This window comes from Parasteatoda tepidariorum, chromosome 7, assembly GCF_043381705.1.
Source record: "Parasteatoda tepidariorum isolate YZ-2023 chromosome 7, CAS_Ptep_4.0, whole genome shotgun sequence".
Classification (NCBI taxonomy): domain Eukaryota; kingdom Metazoa; phylum Arthropoda; class Arachnida; order Araneae; family Theridiidae; genus Parasteatoda; species Parasteatoda tepidariorum.
The window spans coordinates 6,258,704-6,264,714 of record NC_092210.1 but is presented as its reverse complement, the minus strand read 5'-3'; positions in this window follow the sequence as shown (position 1 = coordinate 6,264,714).

The following is a 6,011-nucleotide window of genomic DNA, read 5'->3' as shown; positions in this document are numbered from 1 at the left end:
AAAAAAAGTAAACCATTCCCGTAACAGTCCTTATAGTGGTCTAAGGGAGGTGATTGTGTAGACTCCAAAATTTTGTGAACAATGACACGATTGTAGTAATATGGTCAGCATTGCGCACATGCCGCCTTTACCTCACAGACAAACTTGTATCCATCTATCTGGAGCTGGGTGGGCTTCAAGCCACCCCTGGGGTCAATTTGCTAGAATGCTTCAGTCTATTATTCGTTTAACTATTGTAAAATAAGTTCCATTTCATAAAATATACTTCTTCCATTACTGACTAATTTGAAAAGTAGAGCACGAACTTGTTCCTATAGAATCTGTAATAAACCATTTTATTTGATTAACAAATAACATTTAAAAACTTAGCACAGGACTTAGAAGATCGGATTTCACTAAATGTCCAACGTAAAAAATATTTAAAAGTGACACATTTTTGCTCATAGAAAAAATAATGCTTTTCTTTTAGATTTTAAGGGAATTTTATGTCAACGAATTACATTGTTAAATAATAAATTATGGTGGAGGTGATTTTCTCATAATCTTCCGGAAAATAGTTAAAAACGAATTATATCTGTAAAAACTTTTTCGCGTTTTGGGCACCATGGGAAAAGCGATCATATCACTAATTACAAGTCCAGACTAACTTTATTTACACTACTCTTTTATTCAAACTTTCGTTCGTTACAATTAGGATTGAATTAGATTTTGTTCTATTGTTTAAATCTCAACTATATGTTTAAAAAATTAAAATGAAACGCAATTCCTATAAGAATAATTTCCTGCACGGAGAAAAATTTTCTGGGAAAACTACTACATAGTTCGGTATACATTTCTGGGGGGGGGGGAACACGATTCTGGATAATGAAAACATAATATACGGTATTTAAACCATTCGTTTGGTTGTTTCACTCATTCCAAATTTTACCAAATATTATAAAGCCATCATATTTTATTGTTATTTTTACAAAAAAAAAAAAAAAAAAAAAAAGCAAAAATTAGCTGGGCATGGTGGTGCACACCTGTAGTCGCAGTTACTTNCCAAAGCGCATTGGTAAGAATCACCGAGCGATTTGGTGTTCCCATAGATTTAGAAACACGGCAAATTTTACAATGTTCTAGTAGTCTTGACCATACTTCTTTCAGGTAATATGTACTTAAAGAAATAGATCATAGTAAATATTTGTTATACCCAGGAACAAAACGTTTGAAAAATCAAAACAACACTTTTTTTAATATTTATTTTAAAAACAGCGCTTAGGAATCGGGAAAAATCGAATTTTTACATTATTATTCCTTGAAATTGGATTGTACAATGCGCAAAAATAATAGAAAAAAGAAAAATGGAACACCTTGAATAACTTTTAATCTAATGATCTGACCTTCACGATCTAGAACTCTATCTTATAATAATTCGAGAGTATGCTACATAATTCGAGAGGGTGCCTCATGTTTGCTAAATAATTACTGCAGACGATATTTTAAGTTTCGAAATCAGTCACAAAAGCGCATTTTTTCTCAATACACATACAGTACCTGGCCAAATTATTAGACGCACTATAAGATTTTATGCAAAATCTTAATCATCAGGTGATACTATACAGCTTTATTGTTTTTACGAGACTGAAACCGGTTTGCACTTGTTTACGTTCGTGTATCAACTGATTAACATTGTAATGCAATACGTTAAAAATAAATACGAATAGGAAGTATATAAAAAAGCTCCTGAATAAAAACTCATTACATGTATGTTTAAATATAAAAGTATTGCCTATAAACTCGTGCAAAACATGTCATTAGTAAGAAAATACAGTGCGTCTTATAATTTGGTCTAATTATTATACTATACTAATATAATATCTGATATAATAAATATTCTATATTTATATAATATATCGTCTAATTTAACCAATTGATACACGAGCGTAAACAAGTGCAAACCGGTTTCAGTCGTATAAAAACAATAAAGCTGTATAGTATCACCTGATAATTAGATTTTACGTCGAATCTTATAGTGTGTCTAATAATTTGGTCAGGGTCTATAAATTTTTTATGATGGATTTGGATTTCTGACTCTCAAAATATAAGGGTAATCTCAATCTGGGAATTACGGTCACCATTGTCTGACCAGAAGAGCGATCTAAAGTTAGAACCCCTTAATGTTAATTTTACTTTTTTCGAATTTCGCCATATCTTGATAACATTTTAAGTGAATTGAAACATTTTTGTACACAATTATGAAATTCGTTTCTCCAAAGATAATGCTGCGAAAAAAATAATTTTTAGTAAATATTTATTATTTTTTATGAAATAGTTGAAAAAAATATTGAATTGTAAGGTAAACAATTTATTTACATCATTTTAAAGAATGTAACTTTACATGGCAAAATACGAAATTTGTGCGAAATTAGTTGAACAGATCCTGAGAAATCGAATTTTAAAAATGTCTTATATTTAATATTTGATTTCTCAGGAACAATTCGACCGATTTCTCTCAAATTTCGTATTTTGCCATGTAACATTCTTCTTCTTCTTCGTCAGCACTACATCCTAGTGGAGGCCAAGGCTTTCTCAATTAGCTGCCTCCAGCCACGGCGACTTTGAGCAAGATTAGCCATGTAACATTATACACTCTTCAAAGTAACATAAGAAATTGTCTAAAAATTCAAAATTTCGTCGACTAATATTAAATAAATAAAAAAAGCTAAAAGTTATTTTTGTTCGCTTTCCTGACCAAAGTATAGAAACCTTATTTCCCAGAAAAAAACCAACCCCCCCCCCCAAAAAAAACGGTATGTTTATTCAAAAAAAGTACATTTTTGTGTCTGATTTCGTAATTTGAAATATCCCCTGCACTAATTAATTAACATGTTTGAGGACCTCCGCTTGAGCGATTAAGATCAAAATTTATTCAGGGTGGTCCGTTTATTTTGTCATCGCTTTTTTTAATTTTAAGAATTCGGACTAAAAATTCGGACTTCCCATTTTTTCAGAATATGCTCTGAATACACTACAGAATCACTCATGCCCTACGAAAGTTTTTATATTGAAGATATATTAACTCCTCTGTTAAATACAGAAAATTACTCCTAAATGTAGAGACATTTATAAAAATTTTCGGTGTATATTTATTTTAGAGTTTTAGTAATTATATTCTGAAAAAAAAATTTAATAAAAAGAAAAAGAAATCGCTTGCCTCTTTAAAATGTTTCTTTCACGCTACGCCTATGCGTATATATAGTCATAAAATCATTCTATATATCTATACTCACATATTATGACACATTGTGGGCCCCCTAATTTGCGTGTAATTCTTCCTTTGGTGTGATAGTATAGTCTGTTATATTATAATATATCTGACTCAGTTTGAATATTATGGGTATTATGGTTTATGGGTATTATGGGAATATTATATTTAGGGGAGGGGGTCAATTTATATGTACAGCTTTTACGCCCACTTGTTTTTCTATAAATGTTTCCTTTGGTTATGGGCACCTTAATTTGTTTATAGTTACTTCCTTTGATTGGTTAGTAAAGTCAGAAAGCGAGTTATCTTTATAACCAGTAATTTGAAGATTGTTGATGGTCTCCAAAGTGATCACCCGTAGGCCTTCGGAAGGAGAGTTTGATCCTCCTCGATAGTTCCATTTACTAGAGAGAAAAGTCATTTTATTTCATTTTATAACAGTCGTTGAACTTTAGAAGACAAGGGAACTCCTGGATCAAGTATTTTGAAAAATTTGCCTTCGTGGAACTAAGCCGCATTTGAGTTACATGGAGAGGAAAAACACGAAAACCTCCCAAGGTTAGTCTGACAGCTAGGGTATTCTAACCTTTGGTGACCCCCGGATCCCTGATTCTAACCCAAGGATCCGTCTACCACTGAGGATATTTTACTTCAGCACTGTGGTAGGTGCGAACCGGGTGCGTAATGCGTATCGACCAGCCATCGCTGGCATTTGAACTTGGTATCTCTCATTGAAAGGTGAATGCTCCATAACTTGAGCTACCGCTGCTCGGCTGATAAGTCATTGATTATTATTGATTATGGTGAATATCACGGATACACTGTATAAAACACCGCTGTGTTTTCAGCTTGCGTTTTGAGTTAAAATCATGCCAAAAGTTATAACTTCGGAGTCTTATTGCATAAATTCTTCTTTATAACATTAATCATTAGCTCTGTCTTAAGTAAGGACTTTATGGCCAACACTGGGGTAGTTATAGTTTGTCTATGGTAAGAACTCCCCAGCCACATAGTCTGAGACCGTCTGCTGTTATGGAAACAAGAATAATGCATTTCAGGAACGACAGTTTCTATTCATTCTAGAGTTAACATAATAGACCAAATAAAAAAATTTCCTTTCTCTCGCCGACAATGACCCCACACCCCTACTTGAAATAGCTATACCTCATTACCATAGTCACTGCTACGGGTCCAGACAAATGGCTAGGGGAGTTCCTACTAAAGACAAACTATATAACTTTAGACAGACTATATAACGCCTGGTTAGGAAAAGTCTCTAGAAACTTTACGTTTTTAGTAGAGTACCTCAATACAAAATCGGTAGAATTCTGAAAATTCGATTTTTCTCGATTTCTAAGGTAATTTTTTAAACTAATAATTACAGCAACAAAAAAATGTTGTTCTGTTTTTTTAAAATTTTATTCCTAGGTTTTTCAAATATTTACTAGGATATACTTCTTTAACTAAATATAACTTGAAAAAAGGTATGGTCAGGATTGCTAGAATATGGTAAAATTTACCGTGTTTCTGAATCTAAAAAAACTCTAAAAAACTCGGTCATTATTTTTTAAATTTTGGAATCACCACTGTGAGCAAAAATGAAACCTGCTCCCACGCTTATGTAAGAATTACATAACCCTCCACTAGTTTTTTGTTTTCACTTTTACTGTATAATAAACTAGTTTTTGGATTAAATGTAAATAAAAACTTGTTAATTTGCATCAAATAAAATGTATGCTTTAATTCATTTTATAACATTTTAAGTAGAATTTTCTGTAAAAATCTGGAGTGTTTTCCTTTTGTGGTCTATAATCTTGGCTTCTGAAATTTTTTTCCTCTTTTTCTTTCCCAAAATATAACTCTTGTTCCATATTTGAAGTTTGTAATTTTGTGCTACGCTTTTTATTTTGTTCTATGAGAAAATTTTGTATGTAAAAGGATTTTAATAAATGCTTGCTCATACTCCTTTATATATTGCTCATACTCCTTTGACAGAATAAACTGAACAAATCCCAACCCCCCTCCTGCACTTGCACTTGGATGTTTACGTATTACTTGAACAGCCCATCTATACTAATATATATATATATGTTATTATATATATTTTTTTCTCTCGATTTTATAACGATTCGAATTTTTCTCTACTCATCCAACCCAGATGGAACGAGCCACGCTTACATTACTTGATCGCTAACGCATCCTGCTTTCTAAATAATTTGAAAAAAGCGATAGGAAAGACAAAAGTTCGTCTTATATCATTTACGAAACTCTGCCATCTATCGTTGCAACTTTAAAACAAAAAAACGCTTCAATAGAAGATTTTTTTAATAAGCTATTTTTAGCATTCAGATCAGAAAGATATTTTTAAGGTTACACTGAGTTTTTTTCTTCTTCTTTTTATAAAAAAAAAATCGCTAAAAAATTTAACGTGTACAATCAGTTTAATTTAAATGATTTCAAGAAAAATTATTGTAATAATTTTTTAACTGAGTATTTTTCTACTCATCATGTAAGTTAAATTTAACTAGACATATTCTTATTTTGATTTATTTGTTTTTGTTATACATGCCTAAAAAATATTGTTGTCAGGTTCATAATTTTATTTTATTTTTTACAGTAATTGAATTATTTGCAGTGCCCATTTAATTAACTCTAAGCATAAAAAAAGCTAGGTCAGCAGTTTAAATTTTTATATCTTAAAATTTCTGCTTTTTTATTTTTATATTAATTTATTTGCCGTTAAAAGAAATAATATTTTTAGGTT